At 35.7% G+C, this 14,446-nt stretch overlaps 1 protein-coding gene across 1 annotated transcript in view; it reads left to right on the plus strand.

Annotated features, from left to right (window-relative positions):
- Nucleotides 1–5,742: 5,742 nt before the first annotated feature.
- The window catches only part of LOC127620780 (growth hormone receptor-like), an 80,114-nt gene continuing 71,410 nt past the window's right edge, over nucleotides 5,743–14,446 (plus strand). Inside the window, exon 1 of the mRNA XM_052094013.1 lies at nucleotides 5,743–5,997. The gene's annotated coding sequence lies outside the window, so the exon portion shown is untranslated. The remainder of the gene's footprint in view (nucleotides 5,998–14,446) is intronic.

Here is a 14,446-nt window from a genome sequence, read left to right on the forward strand (position 1 = left end):
ACACCAACGGAGACAAATACTCCAACAGAATAATCAGTGATCAATATGTTCAATCTGACCAAATTTTAAATTTGATCTCATTGGAACTTGTTGCAAGTAGCAAAGTGGGCATGAACATGGTCCATTGTATATCATTTTGATAATGGAAGTAATGTTCTTGTTTTGTTTGTTTGTTTTGTAAGAGTCTTGATATTACCACACAGTAAAATCCAGGGCCACATTTACACTGGAGGTGTTCAGAAAAATGGGAACATTTAAATATTTGGACTGAATTCATTCTATGTCTGAGGTAATTTTGTTGCAATTCGGCTCAACCAAACACATCAGCAGCATGAATACCTGTGGAATTGTATAATTCCTACACATCTCCGAGACAGAGGTACAGAGATAAAGAGATGGGTCAGGGACAGCATGACTAGCATATCAGTTCTTATGTTAGTATGTGTGTTGTGTTCTGATTGTTCCATCGTGACACAAGAGGTCAGAGTCTACAGGTGCATTGTTGCAGTTTTCATTGCCTTCCTTTGTGATAACATGCCAATGAAACCCATGTGTAACAGCATATAATTCTGTTGACTTTTTCCAGCAAAATGTATTAATCCTATTTTCTATTTTCATAATACCTCTAGCATATCCACCAGCATTGTTACTGTACTGTATTAAAAGGGACAGGGACTGAGATGCTAATTGCTTTGTTTTTACTCGCCCACTGTGACTGCCAGCAGGTTGGTAAAACATCTCTTTTGAGTTCACAAGGGTGCTAATGTACATATGCGACATCCTGATTCACACCATTGCTCATTAAATCAGCCTGACCATGTCTTCAAAGTGACGGAGAACTAGTTAAGTTATTAATGTTATTTGCATTGTCTGCTGGTGTTTCTGGATATGACTAATGCACACTCTAAATAGAAATATCTATATCTTCAGCAAAAAATATTGAATCCCTCAAATTTTTATTTCTATTTTCTGATTGTGGACTGACCAGTCAAGTGTTTTTGCCCATCTAAAAACACCTCAGTCACAATTTTTTACATCCAAAAGAAGTTCAATAGTAGGCCTACACGGATGATGTACGGTTAATAGTTGTGGCACTTTTTACTCCAGTAAATACTTCTCAAGGTAGGTTTTATTTATTAAAGTCTGTTTCTACATATCTTATCTTGTCTTGGTTACAAAAACCTATTTCATTTCTACTATTTTTGCCCAGAAGAACCTTTGTGTCAACATGCCCCAATAACAGCATATTATCACACTATATGAGGTAAGTTGTCACAAGAACCTGCAATTAAACAGCCTATTTTCAGGCTTTTCAAGAAAAATTTTAACAGTAAATTACAAAAACTTTTAACTGACAAAATTAAATTTAAAATGACAAAATAAAAATTTTAAATAACAACAATTCATGTAACAGCAAAAATTGTAAGAGTAACATAAAAAATATACATCAAATTGTTTGGACAACAAATATAGCAATTAATAAATTAACATTAAAAAAAATTATACATTTATCATATTTAAAACACATGTGACAACTTGCCCCGATCTGATATTTATGAAAGAAAAACCTTGTCCTGAGAATACAGTGCAATATTTTGGTTAAAATCTACCTTCAGATCATAGTTCACCCTTGTCTGATTGTTTATAAATTATGCTTTTGGAATTTGAGTTTTGAGGATATAATTCACAACATGTTATTCAAATTTAAGTGTTTCAAATTAACATACACATCTGTGTAATTGGACTTAATTACTGAGGAATAGCCCTTGTGACAACTTCCCCATCTGACAACTTGCACCATTCTCCCCCTATTCCTTTCCTTTCCGATGTGCATATATTTAAAGGTAACAGACAGCAATCTGATCTTCTGAATTTGGATGGAGGCAGCATTCTGTCTCTATTCCTGTCCAACAATTTGACATTTCCTTTCTCCCTTTACACCTTACTGTAATTTCAATTATGCAGCAATGTATTTAAATGTTGTTATCTTACTGCCTTAAGGGACTGTGTCCAACCAGAAGACAATGCACAACAGCCTTCTTAATCCAATTGAAGCTTATAGCTACTGACACTGAGGTAAATAGACATTAGCTTGTGACACCAACAAAGTGAATTACACTTTATTTGGAGCAACAAAAGGCCACTTCCTTAAAAAAATAGAAAGGGGAGAGGGTAACCTTACATGTATTTTCATTCTCAGACCATTTTTCATGGCGTGCTTTATCTGTTTTAAGGACCAACATTTTTATTAAAAACTTTTTTTTACAACAAAGGCTATTTGAAAGTTACTAACTCTTTACTTTTATTCCAAGTCTGCAAGACAAATTGCTTGCTAAAACAATGATAACTGAGTACTTGTGTATACAAAGTACATGTTCATGTATAATGCTGTATTAATAGGTTAAAAATGTTGAAGAGGATAAGATCCTGACTGTTACCTGAAATCAATTAACAACAACAAAGGTGTTGGCAAAACATGTTATGCACAATGTAAACAATGAAGACACAGGAAAACAGAGTCAGGTCATTAAAGGTTTGCTGAAAGGAAGGTATTGTTTATGTTTGGCATCTCATCCAAAAACCTCGTTCACATGCCATATTCGCTTAATGTGAAGTTGTTGTTTTTTCCATTCTTATTAACTGAAGCACTATAGGGAGCTGGAAAATTTTGGGGTTTCTTTGTGGGGGCCCCTTTAAATGGACCTCCCTTCTAAAATCGGATCAAAATTCACTACACTATCACATTTGTGCGTTCTTTGTCACAGTCCGTCTCCCTCATGTTTCCTAGGACTCTTATTTTGAAGTGTTTCCCCCAGACTACATTACCCATCATGCACTGTCCTCATCACTGCCAACTGCTTCTGATTGTTCTCACCTGTTTTCCATTCCATTAGCTTTTGTTTGTATAAATATCCTGTATTCCTTTGTCAGTTCTTGTTTGTTGCTGTTTTGAGTTCCCGTTAGTGTTTCACTGTCATCATTCTTATTAAAAACCGCAAAAAAATCCTGTGTCTCCTGTCTAATCTCAGCAACCATACGTAACAATCATTTTGTAGATTAAATTAATAAATAATTAGGCTACATCATGTAAAAAAATTATCTTGGATTTGTATTATTTTAGGACACCTGTGCTTATTCAGAAATACAGCTTATCAGTGATGTTTTGAATCATATTAAGCAGATATGTCAAGCTTCAGTAAAAATATGCTTTCTTCAGTTTGGTCTTTGAATATTATAGCATCTTGCTACCATTTCATGTCTGAGATCATGCATGAGGAAACATAATTAAGCTAGATGTGAAAACATTCTTGAGGATGTATGATCTAATTTACAACAAAATAGAGCATGTAAGGTCTTTCACTGTCTAAAATAGGTCATATCGGATGTCAAGATACTCCATTTGAGCCAAATCCAGTAAACAATTATTTATAGAAGGCAGGCACAAATGATAAGCATTAACCTAGTTTAAAGACATTGCAATTGTATATATATATATATATATATATATATATATATATATATATATATATATATATATATATGTAAAATGTTGTAAAAAAAAATGTAGATGTAAATATTATGATTTTGCCATATAAGTATTGTTAAAAATTTATATTATGTTTGTGGCAGGGCGGAGGTTGGGGCCGGGTCGTGATCCTACACACCCGGTCCTGTATTAGGCTAATCAAGCCTCCGAGAGGGATAAAGGTCGACTGCAGAGGATCGTGTGGGAGAGAGAGATTGTTTACGGACATGTCCGTCATGTGTCCGTCATGTGTTTGTGTCTTCTGTTTTAAGTTTTATATTAAACTATTATTTACATCGTCAAGCCAGTTCTCGCCTCCTCCTTTCCATTGATCCCTTTACAAATGTTTAACAAGAGAGTACATGTACTTTATATGGTAAATTATTGTTAAAATTACGGAAAAAACAGTAACCGGGCATTCCCAGACTTCCGTGCCTGACCCATCATATTTCATTATATTTTATGGGAATAGTTATGTTTCTTCTAATTTTTAATATCAGTTATGTACATTAGGGTGTTTTGTGTTATATTTGGTGTAGTTTAGTTAATGTTTATTGCATTATTTTAAACTGACTGATCTCAGATCAGAAGACTCAGGAGTCATGTGATAAAACAGCATGGTGCTTATCACAGTAGAGATTGTCTTGGGTGAAACGCCAACATAACTACATCTGGTAAGAAACGTAATTAAGGTTTTAAATCGAATTCTGTCTGATTCGAAAGATAAGAGTCTCTAGATTCACCCGATAAGCCATTTTTACATTTGAGCAATTAATTGTGAAATGTCATGTTGCTAAACACATGTATTTGCTGTGCATTTTCACATTGAGATTTATTTTTATTATTATTATATATATTTCTTTTTTTTGCATTTAGATTCTTTATATGGAGTTAGAATGAAAATATGGTGCCTTTCGAACTATTCTGAGACCAGTGCAGACAGACAGCACACTGGAGGTTCCTTCACTAAAGGGAGCGAGAGAGCTTACTGATGAAAGAAAGTGCATGCAATTCAAACTTCCAATCAAAAGTTCAGTTTCAGGCTGCAGATTATGTTTACACCACTCAACATGTTTGGCAAACATGGTACAATGTTAATCAGTACTTAGATTCAGAATGTATAATGTATAATTTTATTTTAGCATGGTAGGCAGTGAGTGGACAATTCTGGCCAAGTGTGTCAGAATTAATTATGCTCATTTCTGATTCTGATTGAAATGCTTCAGCACTGGCTATCCTTGTTTGTTTGACAGTGCAACAACAGTGCAGCAAGAGAACATTGAAACTTTGTTGCCAAATTAGAAATAAAACATTGTAGCATGAAAGTAAAATCAAGACAAATGATTTTTATTTTGTATATTATTTATTTGTGATCAAGAAAAAATGGCCATGTGAAGCATTGATTGATAATGTTTTTAATTAAAGTCTTATAAAATTGCCCAATCTCTGTCACTACATCTTACTATTTATACATTGCAGACACACAAAGCACAAAATAATAACTGTTAAATCAAGGAATACAAAAACGGCATAAAAACAACAGACATGTGTTGAATTGTGACACCCATGCGATTCTTTTAAATCAGTAAAGAAATGGCAGCTGTTACATCGACTAATTCACTTAAATACGCATTAAGAGACCTATATCATAATGTAATTACACCTGAAGTGTCATTATAACGTGATAAGCATGCAGAAGGCTCCTCCATAGCAAACGCCATGTAAATAAATCCAACTACAATGTATATAAACAACAGGAATATACAGCAACGTATCCATTCCGTTTAACACTATGATTTAGATTTAGTTTAACGAGTTCAATGACAATTAAAAAAAGACAATCCCGTGAACGAGACCATCTGAGGCTCCTTTTGAGAGTGGTCTCTCAAAAAAGCTGTCTAATTAAAAAAAGATCAAACGTGAGTGAAAGAGTGCTCTCCATTGCTCTCTCTTCCAAATAAGTGACCAAAAGAAGCTGGCTCTCTCAAACAACTGGCCACAAGTGACCGTAATAAACGGCCAGACTCGATCCTATGGAGTTAGGATACTGTTGGACGTTTATGTTGCGCGCGCCCAGCACGTGGGAGCCCTATCTATATTTCGTGTCTCGCATCAGGACTTAAATATCTGTCGGCAGGGGGCGCGAGACAATGACGCGGCGTTAGAGCAGATACGCAGACAGCGAGTCCCTTCAGGATCCGCGCTGTGCACCCCCACTCCCTTCTACAAATCCTGTCAACACCTTCCTGCTCGTAATATCTGAAAACCCTCAACGCGGTTACATATTCAGCAGTATTTCCGAAAAAATGTTCGGGTGATTTATTGGGGTGTCATCCTGCCACGAAATTGCATCGTTAAAGTAAAGAATATCGAGGGACCCGCAGCACGCAAGTCTGGTGATCCGGATGAACGAACTGTTGAAAAAGTAAACTCGCAACAGATTTAGTCGCGGACAACTTCTCTGGGTCTGAGTGAGTTTCGCTGTCTTGTTGTCAACTGCTTGTGCATGCTTTGCATAAAACACGATAGAAGTTGTAGTGTAGGGCTATACGTTGGTTGTGGAGCACAGGACGATAAACAAACTGTGAAAACAAGCACTTTTTGCCTGTTCCAAAGACTTGTTCTTTTCTCTGTATGTTCCATAAGGAGCCTCAGATGGTCTCGTTCTCGGGATTGTAATTTTTAATAGTCATTGAACTCGTTAATCTAAATCTAAATCATAGTGTTAAACGGAATGGATACGTTGCTGTATATTCCTGTTGTTTATATACATTGTAGTTGGATTTATTTACATGGCGCCTGCCATGGAGGAGTCTGCTGCATGCTTAACGTGTTATAATGACACTTCAGGTGTAATAACATTATGATATAGGTCACTTAATGCGTATTTAAGTTAACTTTAAGTGATTTAGTCGATGTAGCAGCTGGCATTTATTGATTCAAAAGAATCGCATGGGTGTCACAATTCACACATGTCTGTTGTTTTTATGCCGTTTTTGTATTCCTTGATTTAACAGTTATTATTTTTTGCTTTGTGTGTCTGCAATGTATAAATACTAAGATGAAGTGACAGAGATTGGGCACTTTTATAAGACTTTAATTTGCATTAAAAACATTATCAATCAAAGCTTAACTGTTCATTAGTTATCTGCTGCAATTAAACTTGCTAAATACTCATAGTTGAACGTGCATGAACTAATGACCTGTTAACAAGGATGTAATGTTTGCAAATGAAAGTTATTATAAAGTGGCACAAGCACATTTTGCAGATAGTAATGTGCCATTTGAATGAAGCTGCAAATCCATTAGTACTCGCTGCATTTTACATTTTCAAGCATGTCCTTGCTGTGCAATGCTTCTGAAACATTAAGCTATAAGAGATGCAGATATACTTCAATCAATATTTAAAATGTAGACACAATCTTTAACAATACCTTCATTATCTCTTACAGACTTTTAATCAGAAATTTAAGGTCATTAGTTCTTGAATAAAACAAGTCTTTCAATAAAACAATGTGCACAGGCAGCTTTTAAAGTGTCTATTAAGTGAAGAGAGAGAATATTTTGTCATATGTGTGCAAAATCTGAAATCACTCAAATATACACTCACTGAGCACATTATTTGGAACACCTGTACACTTATTCATGCAATTATCTAATCGGCTAATTGTGTGTCAGCAGTGCAATGCATAAAATCATGATATGAGTCAGGAGCTTCAGAATTGATCTCAGTGATTTGGACCGTGGCTAGCTGGTGTCAGACGGGCTGGTTTGAGTATTTCTGCAACTGTTAATCTCCAGGGATTTTCATGCACAACAGTCTCTATAGCAGGGGTCCCCAAACTTTTTTCTATGAGGGCCACATCATTTTTCCTTTCTATAATGGAGGGCCGTGGTCTAACAGAAAATGGCATGGGCCGGAGTGATTTATTGTGGAGATTTTATTATGATTTTAAATGGATTTACAGTATTATGCCTGCTAATGCTAGATTAATTTATTATTTATGCACCATACATATCAAGTGATATATAGCCTATTAAAAGAGCATTATTACTATCGTAATGACATTATTTCATATTCATTGCTATTGAAATCAAATTATTTACTTACTCATGCGTATTAGGCTAATCAGTGTGAACTATGTCCCCTTGACGCGCCAACCATACTAGGAGCTCCGTCAGTCGTGATGCTGGCCAGCTTAGACCAGTCTAGATCCAACTCTTCTATCGTTTGGCACACTTTACCAAAAATATCCTCCCCTGTCGTAGTACCTTTGAGACTTTTTAGGGCTGCCAGCTCCTCGGACACTTCAAAGTTTGAGCTAACTCCGCGAAGAAAAATGAGCAGCTGTGCCGTGTCCTGCACGTCATTACTTTCATCCAGTGCTAATGCAAAAAAATCTAATTCTTTCACTTTTTCCTTCAGCTTGGCATATTATACCCCATTTCTTCAATTCGTCTGGTGATTGTACTTGCGGACAGACTCACCGCATTTAAGACGTCTTTCTTATCGGGGCACACCTCCTCCGCAACAGCATTCATACATTTCTTTACGAACTCACCATCACTGAATGGCCTACCGCAGGTTGCAATCAGTTTAGCTACCTGAAAGCTAGCTCGAATGGATGACTGGTTCAACTGGGTTTGCCGTACAAATGTATTTTGCTGAGCAGATAGTCCACTTTTTAGCTTCGACACTTTGTCTGCTCTCATTTGGCCTTGTAAACTCGCATACTTGTCTCTGTGGCGGGTTTCATAGTGTCGGCGCAGATTGTATTCTTTGAACACGGAGACTGTTTCTTGACAGATGAGGCAAACAGCCATTTCTTTGCATTGAACAAAAAAATAATAACTTGATCACCCGTTGTATTAATCACCGGTGTATTAATCACCCGGTCCGTGTATCATCCGATCATTCGATTATTCCATTTAATCTGGCAAACCAAAAACGAAATAACGAATCAATGTTTTGTTTTTCTGTTTTTCTGTATGAACCAAATATGAACATTTTCGTTCGTTTGATTGCTTTCAGCTCGAAAAGCTGACAGAAAGGCTATGGTAACTCAGATAACCACTCTCTCAGTAGTGAGCAGAATATCATCTCTCAGAATGCACAACATTTGAGGAGGATGGTCTACAACAGCAGAAGATCACGTTGGGCACTTCGATAGGACTAGGGATGGGCATTTTGGTCATTTTGTCTGCTCAAGTACTCGTGGGGCAATTACATGTTCATAACGGTATATATAATAACATGCCTGACAAACATCTATGGCTGCTGCATTGTGTCTTGTTGTTCCAGTGTATCTTCTATTCATTATTGTAGGCTTTTATAAAATAATATGTTATCAAATGTACAAAAGATTGCATAATCAAAATATAATGCATCATATTTTGTCATTATGTGAAGATTCGCTGCCCAGCTTGTTGCTTCAGCACATTGAGTCCACTGCCACAAGCCTGGTGTGTGTGTGAGTGTGTGTTTGCTCTTGTGAGGAAAGACATTTATTCGCTCTTGTGAGGAAAGACATTTTTTATCACTTTTATTAAATAATATCCATTAACAAGACTAAGTTCTTACATTCAATGATAATAAAATGTTTTTATCAAATGTTTTGCAGAGACAGGTATTCTAAACAGTTAATTACACTCTCTTTTGATTACCGTAATGATAGCATTGCAGCATTGTATCAGTTTAGTTTATATGAGATATCTCTGATAATCAATTTACACCTCAAAATCACAACATAATCAATCTCAAAATTTAAAATAAGCTCCCTCTTTGACACATTTGTATTTAGTTGTCAGGTAATTGTCACAAAATTTCTAATTAAGTGAAAAGCCACACCATGCATGATCACTATCGATCATCATTTTCATGATCGATTGTTGCTGCCACTTCCAAGTACCAGAGTACTCGAATATTCATGCCCATCCCTAGTTAAGACCATAGTGTTCCTAATAAAGTGCTAAGTGAGTGTATTTAAACATACATCTTTTCCAAAGGTTGGTAGATGTACAGCTTTACAGGGCTCTTATTTGTCAACTTAAAGAAATCCCCAACCTACACAGTTTTTTTTGGCAAGTTTCGTCCATGTGGAAAAGATTACACGTTGTATAGGTTTCCCTCTCATGGTACGACATGCACAGAGGAACTTACAGTTGAAGTCATTAAAACACATTTTTTAACCACTCCACAGATTTCATAGTAGCAAACTATAGTTTTGGCATCTACTTTGTAAATGACACAAGTAATTTTTCCAACAATTGTTTACAGACAGATTGTTTCACTTTTAATTGACTATATCACAATTCCAGTGGGTCAGAAGTGCTTTCATGCAGCTTGTAAAATTCCAGAAAATTATGTCAAGCCTTTAGGCAATTAGCCAATTGGCTTCTGATAGGCTATTTGGCTAAATGGAGTCTATTAGAGTTGTACTTGTGGATGTATTTTAAGGTCTACCTTCAAACTCAGTGCCTCTTTGCTTGACATCATGGGAAAATCAAAAGAAATGAAAATTGTGAACCTCTGGTTCATCTTTGGGAGCAATTTTCAAATGCCTGAAGGTACCATGTTCATCTGAACAAACCATAGTTTGCAAGTATAAACACCATGGGACCACGCAGCCATCATACCACTCAGGAAGGAGACACATTCTGTCTCCTAGAGATGAATGTAGTTTGGTGCGAAAATTGCAAATCAGTCCCAGAACCAAACTACATTCACCTCTAGGAGATAGAATGTGTCCCATGGTGTTTATACTTGCAAACTATTGTTTGTTCAGAGGAACATGTTCTGCAAAGGACCTTGTGAATATGCTGGAGATGCTTCCTTAACTGGCGAAGGAAGTACAACCTCTGCTGGGCCTTTTTCACAATGTATTCAATGTGGGTCTCCCACTTCAGGTCCTGTGAGACGGTAGTGCCCAGGAACCTGAATGACTCCTCTGCTGCCACAGTGCTGTTTAGAAAGGTGAACAGAGCGCAGCTTTTACTAGATCACTAGCGAATTATAAAATGATGTGCTCTGGATTACTTTTAACAGCAGAATAATATGAATGTTTTTACAAGTAACAATGGCCTAGAAATTTTCCTTTTTTCATTATTGATGTTTTAATCAGTCTACTTGTCCGGTCGGGCAAGTAAAATTCTTTCACTTGCCCCTTCAAACATCCACTTGTCCTGGAAAAGCTTTAATGTCAAACAATTATTAAATATTGTATTCAACATTCTCCGTTAACACATTTTTCTTCTGCAGTGTAATCTAAAATGTATTTTATTCCAGTGTATAATGGGCTAAGACTAAATTCTCTCACCTTTATATTCACTTTAACTCACAAAAAACAAACTTTCTCTTATCACATATCGCATATCACATATTTTCTTAATGATTTTAACTTTAATAAAGGATGCTTTAAAGATATAACACCAGTGTGTTTTATTTGCGAAACGGAATTCTCAATTATCTTGTTTCCTAATTGTTGGAAGCCAAAATCGTAATTGAAAATACAATTTTATTAATCGCCTAGCCTTTCCATGCAGGTTAGCAGTAGACCAGAGCAGTGTATTAGGTGTTTAAGTGTTTCAACGCACAAGCACATGGCTCAGAATTAAAAACGTCTAGACATTTGAAGACATTTGCAACACAAACAGCTTCGCAGCACTCTCTCGACATACTTGCATGACCACAGTTTACCACAAGTATTGGAAGTTTGGGATGTCTTTCCTTGTTTGGTGTCAGTATAGTTAAAGTAATTCCTACCAATACACTCATGCACATACAAACACACACATACATGCTCAACTGCACTTTTTGGTTTGACAGAATTTCGTGGCTTCCCCCTCCAGCAGCCTGCTTTGCTGACCCAGACTATTACACTGCCCTTGTGATATAAGAGCAGCAGAGACGATCGGGTCTCGCTGGCCAGAACTAAATGCCATCATAAAATGAAAAGACTCCCATACCCTGTTGCAGGCAGGAGTCCACTTTTAAAGAGATAGTTCATGCAAAAATGAAAATTAGTTCATAATTTAATAACCCTTATGTTGTTCCAAACTAGGTATGTGCCAGGGTGGTCCACTAATCGAATGAACCACATTCAGTACCCTCACTAGCAACCAGGCCAATTTGGTTGCTTAGGAGACCTGGCTGGAGTCACTCAGCAAGCCCTGGATTCGAACTTGCAACTCCAGGGGTGGTAGTCAGCGTCAATTCTCGCTGAGCTACCAGGCCCCACGTTTCATCTCTTTAGACTTTTTGTGCCCTGTTGTTACAACAAAACTGTATTAACAATATATATTCAAAGTCGAACACTATGGGACATGAAATCCTCTGCTGTGAGTAGGACAGTTGCGATTATTAAATAACCATCTGATTGCGGTTATTTGATCTAACCACGGTTATTTGAGATAACCGTGATTATTGAACATTCTAATTCCAATAAAATTTTAATGGCCAAATAAGGGGATTTTAAGTGAATATTCTGTATATATGCCATGACAGAGGAGACGCACTCATATTATTTATTTCTGTGGAGTGATGAAATGATGAAACAAAATTTCAAAGGTTTTGCTTCATGACAAATAAGGGCTCTTGGGTTTAATGTGAAAGTGAAGAAATTAGGACAGAAATAATTTACCATTGCATAATATAATAAAATATTATATAAATATAATAAAATATATATAATGAAAAATATGAGTTAAAAAAACAACATTATAAATTTAAAATGGACCAAAAATAAAGTTGCCCATAAAGAGACATATTTAAATTTGTTAATGAATATTAATAAATGTATTTAATAAATATAATATTATAGAAATATTTATAAAAAAATGTTCATGTCATTCACATGTTTTTAAAGCCTTAAAAGGAAATCACATATCCCTATTTTATTATTTGATTTATACTGTATTTATTAAAATTAAATATGTAAGGTGTATGAAGCTCACATGCAGAAAAAAGCACACCTTAAGAAATATGACAATTTATGACAATTAATTGTCATAATCACTATTATTTGTTTGACAGTTAAACTTCAACCAAATTTTATAAATGTGACTGCCCTAGCTGTGATTAATGTTCCCATATGTGTGAGGTGCTGTGCAGAGATTAAAGTATTTTGCTGATTCTGTTTGACACTGCTTAAATAAATAGTTGTGGTAAAAATTGTTTAAACTGCTTGATGTTGTCAACTATATATGTATGTTCAATATTGTCTTGTAGTTTTGTATGCACAGTGAGGATCGCCCTGAAGCACTCTAGTTACATTGAAGCACGTTAATCAGGATGCGCATAAGCAGTTTTGTGCCACTCTGTATTGTAGCCTTTATTATTTCTTACTTTTTTCTTCTATAGATTTGTGCAATATGATGTTACAGTTATTGTTGAATATCTGTTCATTACCATATTGAAGTGTGTCTGTATATCTCACTGAAATGCATCTGATCTTCAGATCAAATTATGCTTTATTGTTCTTAAGACAGACAAGTCACTAGAAATTAGTAGTTTTGTGCATCCCTATTTCAAACGTGTATGACTGTAATTCTTCCAAAGAACACAAAAGACTGAAAGTTATGGATTGACAGCCTCAGTCTCCATTCACTGTCAATGCTTTTTTCCTATACAATGATGTAACTGAGGCTGTGAGACCCTAACATTCTGCCTTTCCTCCTGCCATCTCCATTTGCATTCTTGAGAAGAAAGAAAGCCATACTGGTTTGGAACAACATGAGTAAATGACAATTTTTGGGTGAACTGTCTCTTTAATCTTTTTCAGGGTATTTCAGTAAATTAAGTGTTAAAACTCTTATGTAACGAAGAATTCTCACATCAGTCAAACCCCTTTTCCACCAACATAACCACAGCATTGTGCCACATGCGTATTGAACATGCATTTTCAATTGATTTTCTGGTTACATGTAGATATAAATGTATAATGGTTTACACAAGGATTTGTGCTTGTTTCACCATAACAGATTATTTGCTTGCTTGTGCAACTGTGATGACTGAATATCAACTTTGAACCTTGCATATCGTCCTCCTCGACTGATTAAATCGATTAGAACAGGAAAAGTTGTATCCTGTCTCATATCCTATTTTTTGTGCAATAGCCAAAATCTCTGTAGCTGTATTCACATTGGTAAAGTATGCTATAATGACTTGGATCAGTAAATTAGGTGTTTGCACAAATATATTTCATATATTTAAATAAGGCTGCACAATTTGGACAAAAAGTCATATTGCGATTATTTTGAAAAAGATTGCGATTGCGATTTGAACTGCGATTATGAGACACATTTTGTTTTTTACATGTTTTTCACATGCTCAACTGCCAAAAGGCTAATGGGGTTTAAAGAACCAAACTGAGACTCTTTTGTTCCCCCAATTCAACCAGAAACAAATAAATATATAAACAGTAATATAAAGAAAAAAACTGTCTTCTTTATATTCACATTGTACCGATTCACCATGTACTTGTTTTTGTCCACTTTGTGGCAGGGTCTCAGCCCACTAATCATCATTATTCGTTTTTGAAACCCAGTCAACTTGAATATTAGGATGCTCCAAACAGGATTTTAACATCCGATACAGATCTCCAATTTCCTTTTCATCTAATCATCTAATGCTGATCATTTAACTTTTTATCAGCAGCTCTGTCAAAACTGGTTATATGTAAGCTTTCTGCTCAATATCACTGTTAACTGAATTTGTTGGTAATAGTTGTTGCCTAGTGTTTGTTGTCAATAATAATGTGAATTTATTATATTACTAAATATTTTATATGGGTTTGTTATATGTACATTCCTTCCTTTTCATTTTGTTGGATGTTGGTAATATTAGTTCTGTTTGTATGACAGGAGACTGTTGGAAGAGTGCATGTTTCTGGACTCAACAGGTGCTACTATTAATTCTGTTTG

This window comes from Xyrauchen texanus, chromosome 27 (assembly GCF_025860055.1).
Source record: "Xyrauchen texanus isolate HMW12.3.18 chromosome 27, RBS_HiC_50CHRs, whole genome shotgun sequence".
Taxonomy (NCBI): domain Eukaryota; kingdom Metazoa; phylum Chordata; class Actinopteri; order Cypriniformes; family Catostomidae; genus Xyrauchen; species Xyrauchen texanus.